At 49.6% G+C, this 18,494-nt stretch overlaps 1 protein-coding gene across 1 annotated transcript in view; it reads left to right on the forward strand.

Moving 5' to 3' along the window:
* The first annotated feature begins 1,221 nt into the window (after positions 1–1,221).
* Positions 1,222–18,494, forward strand: part of LOC144104437 (uncharacterized) — a 135,050-nt gene continuing 117,777 nt past the window's right edge. Inside the window, exon 1 of the mRNA XM_077637425.1 lies at positions 1,222–1,552. The gene's annotated coding sequence lies outside the window, so the exon portion shown is untranslated. The remainder of the gene's footprint in view (positions 1,553–18,494) is intronic.

Raw genomic sequence — 18,494 nt, forward strand, 5'->3', positions numbered from 1 at the left:
TGTTTTCCTGATACTTCCGACCCCTTATGTTATACCGTTTCCTATGGCCTTAAATAAAATAAATGGGATCAAATGATACAACGGATAGTCGCCAGGATTGCATGGGCTGCCCAAAGTCCGTTATTCTGCTGTTCACATCTTGAAATGTCGAGGGAAAATTATTGATGTAGTATTCGTCGATATCTAAGGTACCGTATCGTAGCTGACCCTGAATGCAATGAACTGAGAGTAGGAATTAACATGGCAGTTTTTTTTTTTTCAGCAGATATGGAGAGGCCTAACAATACATTGTGGTTTATCACCTACCGCGCCAACTTCTTAAAAAAGTCTGGCACGCCACAGGTGCATCAAATCAACGAAATACTATTTGCCGTCGTATGGCGCAACTCAAACTACGTCTCTGTGTCGTCTAATGAATGCAAAACTTTTAATATTGATTCTTAAAACTAGCCACGCTTTAGAAAGTTGTTGAGAAGATTCAGAAACTGTTGAATCAGTCTATTGTGAAGACATTAGTACACATGGTGAGTGGTACTCGAGAAGGTTGCATCTTTCCAAGCTAAATCACTAGACAGACAGACAGACAGACAGACAGACAGACAGACAGACAGACAGACAGACAGACAGACAGACAGACAGACAGACAGACGGACGGACGGACCGACAGGCGGACCGACAGACAGACAGACATAGATAGATAGATAGATAGATAGATAGATAGATAGATAGATAGATAGATAGATAGATAGATAGATAGATAGATAGATAGATAGATAGATAGATAGATAGATAGATAGATAGATAGATAGATAGATAGATAGATAGATAGATAGATAGATAGATAGATAGATAAGCCGGATGATAACGTGGTTGGCATACCCAACCAGTGCGCTTTGGCTCGCGCTATTGGCCGGCGCGCCCCCTGTGTGACGACATCTGTCGCGCCGGCCAGTCAATCACTTGACCCGAAGCCAACTGGTTTGGAAAAGCCAACCACGCTAGAATCCGGTCCCTGGCCACAAAACCAAACCAACGCTGCAACAAATGTCGTGTATGTGTCAAAGTACAATAACAGTACAATCTTGTCAAATCACTGAACGTTAGGCGCCATCTATCGTGCCATTTCCCAAGCTTGCATGCCACTCTCCATCTTTTTTTGTTCTTCCACTGCGTTCAGCGGTTGGCCACGCTGGAGTCCAGCGCGCAGCGGCGCCTGTCGGAGACAGAAAGAGGCGCAGAGTCGAGTGGAGAGATCGCGCGCGCCGGCCCCGCACAGCGCGTCGTTCGCCGCCGTTGCCTCGTATCTGCCGCTGGTGCGCGAGACAGCTCCCCCTGCCGCCTCCGCCGCACGCTGTCGAGACAAGCCGCCGGCTTTCCGCCTTGTCCCACGACCCGTTCTCGTCCGGCGGGAGCTGCGAGTCTCCGCCACTGGATTCCTTTCGCACCGCTCCCCACCACCGTCGCTTCACGCTTCTAGCAACCACCAGCGCGCGCGAAGCAGCGATTACCTGCGCTCCGACCACCGAACTGTGCTCGGGAAGTTCACGCCCAGGTGAGCTTTGGGCCTGTCCCTTGTTTGTTCGTTTGTTTTTGCACATCTGAACTGTCGCTCCCCGCCGGAGGAGCGCTTCCTCTAAGCGCCGCGATATCTCCGACGGGCAATGTCCGCTGGCTCCGCGCCGGATATCTATCGGAGGCGAGATGCGTTCGGCGGCGAGCATCCCGACTCGCTTTGGCGTTCGCTTTCCGCTCTTCGCGACGGCCGGGCGCGCGCTTCTGCATGTGAGAGGAGCAAGCAGCTCGGTTATACAAAGCCTTTTGTTCAGCACGGTTCCCCGGCGCCCGCGGGCTGGCGCGATCGGCGCCCCTATATTTCACTTTCCCTTGCGTTTCCTTTCTTTTTGTTATGATCACATCGAGCTTGCCGGCGTTCGCTTCAGCTCGGATTAATGGGGGCTTCGAGATGTGGGAAAGAGGCGAGTCTGAATACCTCGCCTCATGCGCGCACACCGCGGACGGACGGTTCTAGCAGAGCGGCTGTGAAAGCAGGATGCGTGCTTGTTCTTTTATGTTCTCCAGGTTTTGTCGTATCGCGCTTTTATCTTTAGCACTGTTGGTTGACGCGAGAAAAGCAAAAGAGAAACACGCGAAAACGCGGTTTGAAGCGTGAGCAAACGGATCGCTCCGGCGACCCTGGTACACCTATGGATCCGTCGTCACCGCCTCTGCTCTGGCGTGCGGTTGGGATCATGTTTGCGGTCGAAAAATTGTTTTCGCGCTTCGTAGCCTTTGGTTGGAGTGTGCAGTGACGAAGCCAACGGGGTGATCTCACGCACCCGTGGCTCCGAACTTAGCAGTACGAGCGCGTTTTTTTTTCTTCCTTTTTGCGCGGTAAAACGTCGCGATGCGCCCCCGAGGTAAGTACGCCGAAGAGCGAGCAGCATCACCAGGCAGCCGGTTATGCTTCGAGCTCCTCTACCCTGCCTCCCTTCCCTTTCCATGAAGTCGCGAAAGTCACAAAACGTGTTTACCGCCGCCGGCTGCTCGCGGCCTGTCGCTGTCTGTGCTGCGGCGCCGGCTGGGAGGGCGATTGCTTTTAGTGCCACAGTGTGTGTTTCGTTTGGGTTCGTGCTTGGTCGTATTCAAGTCGGAATCGCGTCGGCAAGCGATGTTCCCGAGCGAAGGATGTGGGTGGAAAAGAACGAATCGCGTTATCGCGATGCTTGGCCAGGACACATAAATTGTCTTCTTTTGTGACATTGCGTGGAGAAAGAAGAGTTCAAGCATCCGCTAGTGCGTGATACGTTGTGGAGCGTGGTATGGTGCTGCTGTGACCGGGCCAGACGCTCAGGCGGTGACGCCCAGTGTCGGGTCGATAGGAGCGCCCGCGCCCTGCTTAGGGCTTGGAGGGTGGGGAGGTGCAGCTAGTTGGTCGCTTCGCGCCATGAGTCATAGCGGGGGTGGTGGTGGCGGGGGTCCCCCGCTTTTGTGGAGCTGCACTTGCAACTTCTTTATTTATTTCGGATGATTTGTCGTCTCCCTTGCGCTTTTTGTTTGCTGCGGCCGCACATGAGCCTTCAACTATTAACCACGTGGCTTCCTGCCTTATCAGTGGTCGGGCCTGGCTAGGTCCGTCTTTATATTTATATCTTATGAGCAGCGGACGTGAGTCATTGTTCCCTGATATTAGTATTCATGTCAGGCGCAAGTAAGAAATCAACCCTGCCCCCTAGCAATTTCAGCTCGAATTAACGTCGCATTGTTCATATTCCGCCTTTCGCAATACTGGGAGTAGCACTTTCTTCTGTGGAAATGAAAAAGAATGTCAATTTCGACATTGTTCGCCACCTAGTGGAGTAGCTTAAGAATTCCGTGAAAAAAAAAAAAGAAGCAATTCCTTACATTTCATATTTTCGGGCTTGTAAATAGGACCAGTATCGCGTTCGCAAGATTCCCTGTGATCTTACCGCTCTTGCTTAAGCGACCTAGAAAGGCCTGCGGCCTTGACTTTGATAAGAGTTCACGTGTGGAATATATGAAGGGGACGCTGTATTGATAACTCGTTATCGCGCTTTATTATACTTTGTGTTGGCGATTAAGATGGTATTGTGCCCACATCGTAAGCCTGTTCGTGAAACATAGAGATAATCAAGCTGTCATACTGCTATTTTATCGCGCACATTGACCCGATAATTTCGCTTTCTAATAATTCTGTACGTTCTGATGATTTCTTGGTGCATTTGCGCCTGCGCAGACCAGGTGCCGGAATCTGAAAAGAAAAGCAGGACTTGTGACCTTTAGAAGCTATCGATTTGTGCCAAGGTTGTTGAAATATCGAGCTTGACTGCAACGAAAGAAAAGAACCTACGAGCGCTAGGGTAGATATGCCGGTAGTTTCTTTTTTTTTTTTAGGGTAGCAGTCAGTTCCTTGTACAGCCGTCTCGACAGACTTGATGACCAGCTGGATAGCTTATCCTTAGTATGCTGAGACGTGACTGGGTTGAGGTATGTGCCATAAAAGGCGGGTTTTTGCAAACGCTCCGTCTTTGTGAATGGCAGGTGGTGGCCGAGATAACAGTAAAGGGTCTGAGAAGTCTGTTTTGCAATCGCGCCTAATAAGACCAGCGATAAAACTGTATAGAGTCTGGCGTAGCAAATGAAACACTAAGCAAGAATAGGGGAAATTGTGTCCCCCCCTAAGGCGCTTCACTATAAAAACCGCGAAGTGTTTCGCTTATTTTGAGTCGTTTGCATCGAATCTACCACATGCATAGATAGCGTTTCGACAATTTACAGCCCACTTGGAGTGGGAAATGCGATTTATTTAACTACACCTTCGTGCTGTGAAAATCATTGACAGGCGTTGGTTATTAGTACACGAATAACGGATGAGCTGAGGCTCAGTAATAAAAAACAGTGAAAAATTAAACAACGGTAAGAACGCTTGCATTTATTATGGAATGCAGTTTCAGTATCACAATTTGTGCGGGAAGAAGTGACTTCAATATGCAGTGATTTCTCACATCACGGTTTCTTTTCTGGCATATCTCGATGAAAGCCTGGTAGTTATAACCCGTCGAGATAGGCTCTGATGGTTGAAGCCGCTTAGCCCTTGCAATCCGCAGGCTTCGGCAACGCCGGATGGAAGTGTTAACTTCCAGTAATTCGTCGCCAGTCGTCCATGCTTTGCAAAAATGTTAAAAGAAGTGGTAGTTTATTAACAAAATATAATTACTACATAATCGACGAATTGAGATCATTTCTCAGTGCCTAGAAAACAGTACTGCTCGGAAACACTCAAAAGCGCACAATAAATCATCAGCAAAATGTGAAATGCTTGAACTACTTGCGAATGCAGCAGTACGACCGAATGAAATGGGGTGTTCTGCGGTTAACGTGAGGTTTTTTGGTCACGTTATCTTTCAACTGGCCTCCTGCATGCCTGGGGGTTAGTACTTTAACCTTGCTTCTGTAAATCGATTGGGAAAAGGCAGTTTTCGCAGCGTTATGAGAAGATGAAATGCTTATGAAAACACCAATTATGACTGAGCGCAGTCTTGCTCAGTTTTGCACAGCTAACGGTGGACTTTGCAGTGTTAAACGTTGTCGTACGAGCGCGTTGCACTTCAACGCTGTTACTGCTTCCTCGACTGCCGCCTCGCCAGCCCTCTCGCTCGCCCATTTTCCTCCTCTCCCTAAGTGCCGCTGCCAAGAGCCTTGACCCACAGCCAGCGAGACAAGTGGCAAGCGACGCAGCGGTGTGCGTCGGCTTGTTGCGCTGTTTTCGAGGGAGAGAGTGATAGGTAAAGGTAAAAAAAAAGTATACTTTAGAACAAGATAAAGTTAAAAGACAGAGGCAGCTCTCAGCCTGCATTCTCCAGCCCCGTGCTGTTTTGTGGTTTGATTTTTTTATTTTTTTCTGACAATAGGAGCGACCTGCGGTGAAAGTTTGCTTCACGAGCACGTAGACAGGAAGGCTTGCGCGCTACTTGTCGCGGTTTTTTTTTTTTTTTTGACGACGCCTCGGAACTTCATGCCTCGGCAAGGAACGGGGAAAATGTACCCTCTTGATTTCGTTGAGCAGAGCTCCGTGATTTTCTTCCTTGAATGTTGAAACTGCAAAAAAAAGAAATGGTATTGGGGGAAAGGAAATGGCGCAGTATCTGTCTCGTATACCGTTGGACACCTGAACCGCGCCGTAAGGGAAGGGATAAAGGAGGTTATGAAAAAAGAAAGGAAGAAAGAGGTGTCGTAGTGGAGGGCTCCGGAATAATTTCGACCGCGTGTTTTGATTTGTACAAGTAAAAAAAAATGTCACCTCTATGTGTAGTTTATTTAACTCGGTGATCATGTGTGACGATAACTTTGCTTAAGATTGACATGCCGTTCATTGCATTTGGGATACTGTACAGGAACTCTGTAAAGCTACCGCTGGTATTAGCTTCAACTACTGGCCCGCTGTGTCGTGTAAAGTTTTTGTCATACAAATAAGGAGGCTGTTATCACCATCCAACCGAGGATTAGGTTCTTTTCAAGTCCAAAAGACATACGACTGAGTAACCATTAGCAATCGGCGCTGGACGATAACTGAAGCGTTATTTTTTAATTCAAACCAGTAAAAGGAAAGTGAAGTAAATAAGCAGAGGAATAGGAAAGGAGAAGGGAGCCCCCCCCCCCCCTCCTCCCTCCCTCCCGCGCCCCCTCCGGTGCGAAGGTGCTCGACCCAGAGACATACTCACCCGCCCACCCCGGCCGTGGACTCCTCTTCGCGTCGCCGCCGCCGGAACTCTGTCTACCCTCTCTTTTTTTCTCCTCTCCTGTCGTTCTTTAGTTCCCTCTCTCTTTCCCCGAGCGATGCTCGTTGTGCCGGTTGGCGCCGTTCCAGAAACGGCGGTACTCGGCAAGATGATCCCGCCGCAGTGGAGAGGGGGCGTGTAGGCTGTTGGGGGGCTGTTGGTCTGGGTCGCCTGTGCTGCCGCTTTCGAAGGGAGAACGCCCACGATTTTGCTCCGTTCGCGTGGCCGAGGCGGTGAAGTTCGTTGTCACTGCCGCTGCTGACACGATTTTTCTTGCACCGTGTGCCGTTTGGCTTTCTCCGTTGCCGCTTGCTTTTTGTACCTTGTTTCCGGCTTTCTCGTGGTCATTTTTCTTAATCTTGTTTCCAGCTTTCGTCTGCCTTTCTTTTTTTTTTTTGTGGTGTATAATAATTATGTCCGATGGTCATCATCTCCGATCGTGTTGGGTTCTCGTCGCTGCCGTAAGGGGGCTTTCCGGACGTGTCGGCTCACTGGCGACGCTCTAAAGCTTGTACAGTCGGGGACAAAACTCTCTGGACCACTGTTCTTGAAACGAAGCCCATAGCTCTGCTATTAACCGGTGGCTGAAGACCACAGTTGTGGAGGGGAAGTAAATATTTTGTTCTTTCTTCACCAGTGTGGTCTCCAGCCGCCGGCCGACAGCAGAGCTATGAGCTTCGTTCGAGTAACACGTGTTCCAGAGACTTTTCTTCCCGACTGTACGTTCACGCGGGCTTGGAATACCGTACAGACTAAGTCAACGTGAAGGATTATCACTTCGGCTTAGCCTCCCGCGATTAAAGTCCTCCAGGTATTTGCTAGAAGGGCGAGCGTATAGTACCGCATAGCCGACCGCTTGATTCCTATAGTATCCGGAATTGTCGCGTTTACTGCAGATCAAGAAAATATCGGACGACGGAAATGAAACCGATTACTCTTTTCGTATCGATTACTACTGTGCGTGTTTTGTACGATTGTTCGTTACCTCGTTACACTTCGATAGAGGGCTCGGCCAGTTGGTTCTGTTTGAGGGTAGCCTCCGTACAACCCAACGAGGACAGCGGCAGTTGCTTAGGGGCTAGTTGTACTTTCTCATGGCGCGCTGCTGAAGACCACGATGCTGAAAACACACGCACGCACGCACTCGAGAAAACTTGCACACACGAAGCTTTCGTTGCATTTGTGTAGAGCCATCTGTAGACCGGCTCTTAATATATAATTGGTTTCTGGGGAAAGAAAATGGCGCAGTATCTGTCTCATATATCGTTGGACGCCTGAACCGCGCCGTAATGGAAGGGATAAAGGAGTGAAAGAACAATGGAAGAAAGAGGTGCCGTAGAGGAGGGGTCCGCAATAATTTCGACCACCTGGGGATCTTTAACGTGCACTGACATCGCACAGCACACGGACGCCTTAGCGTTTTGCCTCCATAAAAACGCAGCCGCCGCGGTCGGGTTGGAACCCGGGAGCTCCGGATCAGTAGCCGAGCGCCCTAACCACTGAGCCACCGCGGTGGGTTGCCCGGCTCTTTCAATCGTGCAACTCAGGGTAAGTTATGCATAGTACAGTTCTTCGCCTAGACGTATAGATGTGGACAGCCCAGCCGTAAACGTGCTTCCGTGTACACCTTAACAAGGGAGGGGGAAGGTAAGGTTTAAGGTGTTGAGACGTCTTTTGCATGTCTGTAAGGAGATGGTGTGGCGTGAGTGGATTTTCTTTTTTTTTGTAACACGCAGTTCAACAAAATTTATCTAAATGGGAGGATGTGTTTATCGACTCGCTGAATTGCTGCTCTTTGTAAAAGCTTTTCCAATTTTTTTTAGGTTATAAAACAACCATGGCAGTTTATAGTTTCTGGAGTGACCTCTCCCTCCTATCTTGTCGAGATGTAGGGTTATGCGAGGACGGAAACCCGGTCATGGCGCGGTGCTCGGCGCTGTCCCTTTGAGTCAGCGTGCGTTAGACCAGGTAGAGGTTGTGGAGGAAGTACTTAATTTGCGCCCAGTTAGGTCGTTCTGGGCCGTCCAAGCCTCCCTCTAGCGACTATTGCTATTTTTGTTGACTCGATGTCTAGTACTTCAGTTGTCATAGGGGTTGCTTTTGTCTTTGCGTGCGCCATTTTGTCCCTTCACTCCATTGGTCTTCGCATCCTTCGATCAAGTGTCACCCGGCCTGAGTGAATCAGTTCAAAGATGCTCTATTATCTACTTTCAAAGCAGCTAGCGTAACTACTCGGAACTGACAATCAGCACTACTTACAGGGATTCAAAATGCGTAGAATGAAATGACGTCTTGGACCGGATTTCGGGCTTTATTCGATGCAGGCTGTGCTGCCTTATATCACCACCGCATTTTCAGGGCAAGTCAACAGGGGCATCCTGTTTCTACGTTTGTCGGTTCTCGAAGCTGTGAGTTGCTAGATTTTAGACGCTTGCTTAAGATGCAGTCTCACCTCGTTATAACGAAATGGTTTATAAAGAAAATATGGATATAACGAAGGAATGACGCTAGACCTTTGAAGCTCGGTTAACACGGGCTATAACGAAGCTACGGCGATAACGAAGTAATCAACGGGCTCCTTATAACTTCGTTATAACGAGGTTCAACTGTACTACCCGATCAGCAAGCGCACTGCCGCGTTTAAAGCATGGTCAGCGAAGCGTACATGTATGTCGTGCCACATAAAACTTGGCTGAACAGTTAGGTTTCGTTCACGATGATGATGGCGCTGTTCGATAGGCAGCGTTCGTAAGGTGACAACGTTTTGGTGTCACCCTACCGTTTTCGGCGGGAATCGGAAAAAAAAGCAAGACTGGGGGACCTCTCACGAAGCTCTAAAACGCCTGGGCGTTGCATGTGGGTCACGCTCAAGCCCCTCCCCCCTCCCCCCCCCCCCCCCCCCCCCCGCGTAAAAATAAAAGAATGGCACAGATTGCGGCGGTGTTCACCCATAATGTTTCCGTAATGCACCAACAACCCGTCTTCCGCCTGACGCGGAAATGCACAACTGCGTTTGCCCGAGTTCGATCGCGCGTTATCGTGTCCCCGCAGTGGGTGCCGCTGTTTGGAAGGCTGCGCAGCTTATCTCTTGAGTTATCGGCCTTTCTGTCCTTTGGGCGCCCCGGGGGATCGAAGACCGTTGCTTATCGCAGCTTTCCAGTCCTCTTTATTGCTTCCGCCGGCGTTGTGAAGCGTTTTGGCTTCACCACTATTATAGTGTCTGCATTGGTGTGTGTTTTTGGTCATGGAATGGTATATATCGCATATAGGTATAACATTTAAGAGACCGGAAGTGGGCAGAGTGATTTCGTTTAACAGTACCTCTTGCTGGGCTAGTTGGTCCTGTCTGGTCTTTCTGTGTGGTTTGTGTCAAAATTAGCGCTGTTTTTAATCTTTTGGGCAGAGTGAGTGAGGCAAAAAACGCTGGTTAATGACATCCAATAGTCGAAATCAACAGGAAGAAACGGACTTGGGCACAGGACAGTTAATGCGAAGGCAAGATAAGCGCTGGTTCTTAAGGGTAACGGAGTCGATTCCAAGAGAAGGCAAGCGTAGCAGGGGGCGGCAGAAAGTTAGGTGGGCGGATGAGATTAAGAACTTTGCGGGGACGCGGTGGGCGCAACTGACAAAGGACAGGGTTAATGAATTGGAGAGACAGGGCAGATGCCTTTGCCTGCAGTGGGCGCAGTGAGGCTGATTATGATGATGGGGTTTAACCCGTGGCGTCAAATTCCTTTGCCTTTTTTCTGATTTGTCATCTTTTTGTTTCCCTTATTGTCCTGCAATACGTTTTTTTTTTTGCTTTAAAGTTAACTTACAGCTCTCAATATTGTCTGCTGGTTTGTCTTTGGCGATGTGCTACGATCCCATGCTTGAAATGTTCTTGATTCTATGTATGTCGTGTACACCTCCTCCTGCTTAAGTCCTCGCACTCAGGCTGGCGATATTCTTCTAAATAATTTAGTAAATAAATTACTTCCCAAAGCGAAACGGGCTTTTTGTGACGCTGCAGTGCAGGGCTACGGATTAACTTCGACCACCTGAGGTTCTCTAACGTGCACAGACATCGCGCAGTACACGGGCGCCTTTCGCGTTTCGCCTCTGTCGAAACGCGGCAGGCATCGAACGTGCGTCCTCGGGCTGATCGGTCTAGCGCCCTCACCATTGAATCACCGCGGCGAAGTGGTATCAATTTTTAATGAGCTGCTGTGTACTTTCGTCACCTTTGTCAGGTTATGTAAGTTTCTTGGTTATTCGATGTTTGTCTCCCCGGTAAATACCGCCGCAACCGATTGTGCTCCGTCGCCCAAATTATCGCGTGTCTTCTCATTCAGTCGTAAAATATTTCCTACTCATATATATTGCTCATCGTTGTCTTATTTATTTTACACAGTTCCCACTCATTTGTTGATCACGCTAGTTACTTTGTACCTAATCACACACCCTCTCACCCACTCATTATTACCTTTCGCAATCTTATCTCGACTTCTTTTCACTTTCATGCCTTCCCTTACGGAACAGTTCCTGCACCCACCCCGTGCGAGCCAGTCACCGTTCCCGTACCTTCCTCTTCCTCGTAGCCTCCTCCTCACCACTCGCTCACTCGATAAAGCTCTCATACCTTTTACTCACTCTCATCTGCAGCGTCTATCGCAGTATCTCACTCACGCATCCGTCTGCACCTTTACTGATTACGAAGAAGAGTCCTGTCACTTCGACTCGTCTCTTCCTATTCACTCATTCATGTAGCGCCCTCTCATCATTGCTCATTTTCCACTGACACAGTTATTCTCCTTTCTCACTATCGCTCTACAGCCGTCAGTCATCACAGGCAGGGGCGGATTTAAAGGGGGCACAGAAGGCCCCCTCCCCCTCCACCAAGTGAGAAATTTTATGCAAGAAAATCGTAATGAACACCTTTTTTTTTCTTCGATTACACGGTTCATAGGGGCCCCTCCCCCTCTTCTCCAACGCCTCTCAGCCGCCGCGGTGGCTCAGTGGTTATGGCGCCCGGCTGCTGACCCGAAAGACGCGGGTTCGACCCCGGCCGCGGCGGTCGAATTCCGATGGAGGCGAAATTCTAGAGGCCCGTGTACTGGGCGATGTCAGTGCACGTTTAAAGAACACCAGGTGGTCGAAATTTCCGGAGCCCTTCACTCCGGCGTCCCTCGTAGCCTATATCGCTTTGGGACGTTAAACCCCTACAAACCACAACCACAATCTAACGCCTCTCCACTCTCACGTGCACTGCTGTCCACGTGCACTGCTTTTCACGTGCACTGTTCTTCACGTGCACTGCTGTTCACGTGCATTGCTGTTCAAGTGCACCGCCGTTCACGTGCATTGCTGTTCAAGTCCATTGCTGTTCAAGTCCATTGCTGTTCAAGTCCATTGCTGTTCAAGTGCACTGCTGTTCAAGTGCACTGCTGTTCAAGTGCACTGCTGTTCACGTGTACTGCTCTTCAGATGTGCGGTAGTTTAGCTCTATGGAGCTGACCTCAGTGACAGATTTCTTGGACGGGACTTCCGCAGACTTCCAGATCCCAAGTCATCTATGTGGCTCGGCAAAGTTCTCTCACGGCGGCAGGCGAAAGCTGACGTTTTTAGGGTATGCATGCGCTACATCGCGGAATGCGTCGACTGCCCCGCTTTTTTCACATGCAGGCGCCGATGACGGGGCGGTTCCCTTTACAGCGCATCCGAACATTCGGTGCGCATGCACGCTCTTCGATGCGCCCGATCGCGCCTGCTTTGCGGGCGGCGGACCCTTGAGCCGGTCGACCGACAGGAATGCCCGTCGCGCGGTTCTGTCGACACACGAGGAAGACGGTGTAATACCTCTCCGGGGTGTCGTCACGTTTCAGAGGAGAACCGCCGAAGCCGTCTCGGCATTCTTCGCGGTTTCCTCGCTTCTGTCGCCTCCGTTCGGCGGTGTCTTTTCGCGGAATGAGAGCTCAGAAGGTTCGGATTTCTCCGAAAGCGTCGTTTCACCTACACGCAGCCCGGCGCAACCGTTTTCAAAATCTGAAGCCGGGTTTAGGACGTCAAACCCCCATAAATTAAACCAATCTTCCTGCTTGGTGTAACTGTTTTAGTGACAGTTATCTTTTCTTGCATTCTTTAGCAATGTACCTTAGCTTAAGGTAACCTAAGGCAAATTACTAAACAATGCAAGAAAAAATAATGGTCACCTAAACAGCTACATTGTTTAGCGATACGCCTTAGCTTAAGGTAAGCTAAGCTACTAAACAATGCAAGAAAAAATAATGGTCACTAAAGCAGTGACAGCAAGCGGAAAATGTATGGCCCATGATTTAGGGGCGGGTCACGTAAATGTAGCGCTGCGGAGGGCACTAACGGGGCGTTGAAGAAAGCGAGGCCGAACGCCACTGATATATATATTTTAAATACGTAATTTTTTTTTTCCTCAGAAATGGTACCACAATAATCCTTAAGTACAAGTGTTGCCATCTGTCGGCAAACACAAAAAATGCTTCGGACGAGCCCTGCTCGCCTTGAACCGGACAGAGCGTGCCAGAAAACACTCGACGAGTTGGACTCGTCATGAGCCAGAAAAGACAGCTGGCTTATGAGTAGCCTGGGCCGTCCAAGTCCGCTAGAAGGTTAAATATGCTCAACAGTGCATTGTGTAGACATGCGCTACGGGTGCAGTAAGCAATATTAGAAGCAGCAGTACAGACAAAATTACAAATTAGGGTGTGGCTTGCAAACGTTCTGACCATGAGAAAAAAAACGCAGTCCAGGTCGCAAGAAACACTGCTTTAAACATTCAGCACAAAAAGAAAGCAAACAGTGCTCTATAATATGCATGACTAAACTCTTGCGCAGTCTCGTAAATGGTAAAGTCCTTGCTATGCGAACAACTCATGCGTATTCCGGTAAGGTTAGCTTACATTCGTGTGAACACGGTATCGGCGTGAGCCACTTTTATATGCGTTTGAAACTCTGCTGTCGGCTCTCCTCGCCGATTGCCTGTATAGGCGTGTCTCATATTAAAGGAATGTCAGAAACGAATGGCACGTGCGGGCTTGCGAACGGATCTTCTGCGCCGTCATTTCCAAGCGACGCTCGGACAAATGCCGGCATGCGACTGCGTATACCTTTGCTTTGCTACGGTTGTCAGAGCGTATGTGTGTATTTAAATTAAAACCGAAAATAAGTGGTACATCCCTGCCACTAGCTGAATTATGTTTCTGAGGTGGTCGGTCCTTAGTGTGGGTAACAGGAACACGGTTCGTCGATGTAACTGGCAACCGTGTGTTTATTATATTAGTCTTCCATGAAGTTAACGCGAATAAACTTCAGCTATGCGTTTGTGGTAGTGATTTAATGCGTAAAATCTGTGCCTTGCTGCGCAATACGCCGCACCTTTAATTTCGTGTAGTTGCAATCGTAAGTTCGTCGTCTCCTCCAACGAATTCGTTAGTTAGTTCAACTGCGAGTTCCTCGGGGGAGAAAATGAAGCCGTTTTCCTCGCCCGAAAGGCTGGTAGGCGCCATTTTTTCCGCTTTGGGTCAAGGACGACAGACGTGCAGATAAATTCGACTTAAATGCAGCTCAGATGAAACCCAGATGCAGCTCAGATGAAACCCGGGTTCAACTCAGATTGAACTCGTATTCAACTCAGATTGAACTCGTATTCCACTCAGATTGAACTCGTATTCGACTCAGATTGAACTCGTATTCTACTCAGATTGAACTCGTATTCTACTCAGATTGAACTCGTATTCGACTCAGATTGAACTCGTATTCGACTCAGATTGAACTCGTATTCGACTCAGATTGAACTCGTATTCGACTCAGATTGAACTCGTGTTCGACACAGATTGCACTCGTATTCGACTCAGATTGAACTCGTATTCGACTCAGATTGAACTCGTATTCGACTCAGATTGAACTCGTATTCGACTCAGATTGAACTCGTATTCGACTCAGATTGAACTCGTATTCGACTCAGATTGAACTCGTATTCGACTCAGATTGAACTCGTATTCGACTCAGATTGAACTCGTATTCGACTCAGATTGAACTCGTATTCGACTCAGATTGAACTCGTATTCAACTCAGATTGAACTCGTATTCAAGTCAGATTGAACTCGTATTCAACTCAGATTGAACTCGTATTCAACTCAGATTGAACTCAGATTCAGCTCAGATGCAGCTCAGATGCGGCTCAGATTCAGCTCAGATGCAACTCCGTTAGTCAGGCTGCGAGTTCCTCGGGGGAGAAAGGTAGGTAGGTAGGTAGGAAAGACTTTTAATGCTCTAGAAAGGTGCTAGTAGCAGACGAGAAAGAAGAGGTCCATCTTCCTTCTTCTCACAGGGTCGGTGCCCCTATTCCAGGGCTCCGCTGAGCTTCGCTGCTCGTTGGGCGTGCTGGATCAGACCTTGTTGGCAACCCAGATCGCCGCTGGAGAGCCGGCTCTCCCACTGTTCCGCACTCGGGTCTTTGCGAAAGCTGTCGTTTTTACTGCATTCCCACGTGATGTGGTACAACGATGGTTTGCTGCCACACCACGGGCAAGTGTCCCGATATTGCGTCGGGTAAATCTTGCTAAGGATATGCAGGTTTGGGAATGTTCCTGTCTGCAATCTTCGCCAATACACTGCCTCTAGTTGATTTAGATCAGGATGAGGCGGCGGATAGCGGATCCGTACCCCCTTATAGTAGTTGAGAATGTCTGAGTACGTAGGACTGACTCGGTCGGGTAGATCGTCCGATTGGGAGGAAGCTCGGCTCGTATACCCTCGAGCTACCTCGTCGGCGCGTTCGTTCCCCGCTATGTCGGTGTGTCCTGGCACCCAGTAAATGCTATGTATGACTTTTGGTGGGGTCGCGCTCTGGAGGAGCCGGAGCGCGGCGCGACCTATGCGGCCGTTCATGTAGTTACGGCACGCTTCTCTCGAATCTGTAAGGATGGTAAGGGACATGTTGCTTCGATACCGGCTACCGCCGCTAGAGCTACGGCCAGCTCCTCCCCTTCGGTTACCGTGCAATCCCTCACTGAGGCGCTAGCTAATTCCTTTAAGTTCGAATCAATAACTACCGCCACTGTGCTAGTTATGTGAGCTTCTTGTATACGGAGCCGCGTCCGTGTATACCGTTGTGGATTTTGTAGCTAGATTTTGTTGTACATACCTCGCCCGGGCTGCCCTACGGGCCGCATGCAAGTTGGGGTCCATGTTCCGGGGAAGGGAGCGAACCTTTAGCGTCTGGCGGATGCGTCCGGTATGCTCGCAGTACGATTCTCGAATTCCGCAGTTCCGCCTAGCCCCAGTCGGCTAAGGAGCGAGCGCCCCGTAGGAGTCTGCTGGAGCCTAGCTAACTGCGTGACCAGTTGGGCTTCTTTGATCTCTTCGAAGGTGTTGTGAATTCCAAGAGCCAATAGTTTTTTCGTTGGAGGTGTTCATTGGTAGATGCAGGGCTGTCTTGTAAGCTTTGCGGAGTATGGTGTCTGCACTATCCACTTCTCCTTTGTTGAGGTTGAAGTACGGGAGGGCGTAACCCACGCGACTAACCACCAGGCTCTGAACCAGGCGCAGGGTATCCCCCTCTCGCATGCCCGCTCCGCTTCTGCGACACGCGCGTGATCATTCTGGCGACCTGAGTGGTCGATTGCTTGAGAAGGCCGAGGCGTATGGCCGCATCGCTGGTTGCTCTGCAGCCACATTCCAAGACGCGTATCTTGTCTCGTTCGGGAATTAGCTGTCCTTCGAGGGAGACATTGAGGGACCCTTCCTTGTGTTTCCCTTTGTGGACTCGCAGGAGTTCTGATTTTTCGGTGGAGCAGGCGAGGCCTCGTGCACTGCATATTCTTCCACGCAGGTAGCCGCTGCTTGCAGTCGTTCTTCTTTCTGGCCGAGCGACCCAGTGGTAACCCAGACCGTGACGTCGTCAGCGTATATTGCGTGCTGTATGCCTTCGATCTTCTCGAGTTGTCTTGCGAGGCCGATCATGCTGCCACGTTGAAAAGTAGTGCGAGATGACGGACCCTTGAGGTGTGCCTTTGTTTGGGGTCGAAAATTTAGCGCTACGAAGGTCTCCGAGCCCAACCGTTGCAGTGCGGTTGGAGAGAAAGGCCTTCACGTAGCTGTGAATTTCTCGCCGCAGTGGAGGTTGTCGAGTCCTTCCATTACAGCCGTTGTGGCTAACGTTGTCAAAGGCTCCTTGATGTCGAGGGTCATAAACCACGTTCTCGCCTACGCTCGGGACGTTGGTGAGGACTTCCTCTTTGAGTTGTAAGAGGATGTCCTGGGTGGAGAGGTGGGCTCGGAAGCCGAACATACTGTGGGGGTACAGGTCTTCGTCTTCCATGTAGCTTTGGAGCCTCCGAGTAACGACTCGCTCGTAGAGCTTGCTAGGCAGGAGGTGAGTGAGATAGGTCGGAGATTTTCGATCTGGAGTTTCTTACCCGGTTTGGGGATCATTACGACCTCTGCATGCTTCCACTCCTTCAGGAACCGTTCCTGTCGGCCCAGTGCTCGTTGAGGAAGGTGGTCAGTTGGTCGACCGCCTCGTCGCAGAGGTTGCGTATGAGTGCGTTCTGGATCTTGTCTGCTCCCGCCGCAGTGTTGCGCGTGCATGCTTTATGGTAGCGAACACTTCTTCCCTGGTGATCGGCCTGTCTAAGTGGGTGTTCGGTTTCCCCAGGTATGGTTTCGCGTATGCCGCAGGCAAGGTCGTGCCGTAGCATTTCTCTTTGGCCTTATCTAGCAGTTCCTCTTCCGTACCCTCGAAGGTGTGGACGAGGTCTGCGGATAGCTTTCCCGCTTTCGGCCCTGGTTTGGGTAGGGTCGAGGAGGGTCTTGAGTATACGCCACGTTTTGGCCGTGCTGAGGGTGCCGTCCAGCGAGCTACTGAACTGCTGCCAGCTCTGCCTGGCCAGTTGGGTCGCGTACTCCTCCGCTATCTTGGTGACTTCTGCGATCTTGAGCTTGAGCTTCCTGTTAAAGCGCTGCTTCTTCCAGCGCTTGGTGAGGACGTATTGAACTCGTATTCGACTCAGATTGAACTCGTATTCTACTCAGATTGAACTCGTATTCTACTCAGATTGAACTCGTATTCTACTCAGATTGAACTCGTATTCGACTCAGATTGAACTCGTATTCGACTCAGGATTGAACTCGTATTCCGACTCAGATTGAACTCGTATTCGACTCAGATTGAACTCGTATTCGACTCAGATTGAACTCGTGTTTCGACACAGATTGCACTCGTATTCGACTCAGATTGAACTCGTATTCGACTCAGATTGAACTCGTATTCGACTCAGATTGAACTCGTATTCGACTCAGATTGAACTCGTATTCGACTCAGATTGAACTCGTATTCGACTCAGATTATCGACTCAGACGTCAGTTGAACTCGTATTCGACTCAGATTGAACTCGTATTCGACTCAGATTGAACTCGTATTCCACTCAGATTGAACTCGTATTCGACTCAGATTGAACTCGTATTCGACTCAGATTGAACTCGTATTCAACTCAGATTGAACTCGTATTCAAGTCAGATTGAACTCGTATTCAAGTCAGATTGAACTCGTATTCAACTCAGATTGAACTCAGATTCAGCTCAGATGCAGCTCAGATGCGGCTCAGATTCAGCTCAGATGCAACTCCGTTAGTCAGGCTGCGAGTTCCTCGGGGAGAAAATGAATCCGTTTTCCTCGCCGAAAGGCGGTTAGGCGTCATTTTATCCCTTTGGATCAATAACGACAGACGGGCAGATGAATGCGACTTAGATGCAGCCCGGATGCAAACTCAGATGCAAACTAAAACTCAATGCAACATAAATGCAAGTTCAGCCATTAAAGTGCAGCGAACAAATGAAATGCTCTGGAGTACAGCCTATTGTACCCTGAAAGAAAAACAGGATATGTGAGGTCAGCTTTCTAACGTCCGGTGCACAGCGCAATACGCCCGCGATCTTGTACTCTTGGGTCGCCTGTCATTTCGCTGATGATGCGCGGACACTCCGTATCTACGCCTGCAAGCGATAACTGTGTCCCCGGTTTTCGCGTTGGAGGCGGCGTTGCCGAAGGCTATCGTTTTCTCCCAACTTGAAAGCAACGCAGAGATAAGACTGGCTTGACGAATCTCTTTTTCTATATCTAATCGTTCTTACAGAGCCGGCGATTTCTATAAATAGATCGCATCGCGCTGCAAAAGCAATGGT

The sequence above is a fragment of the Amblyomma americanum genome, chromosome 9 (assembly GCF_052857255.1).
Source record: "Amblyomma americanum isolate KBUSLIRL-KWMA chromosome 9, ASM5285725v1, whole genome shotgun sequence".
NCBI lineage: Eukaryota > Metazoa > Arthropoda > Arachnida > Ixodida > Ixodidae > Amblyomma > Amblyomma americanum.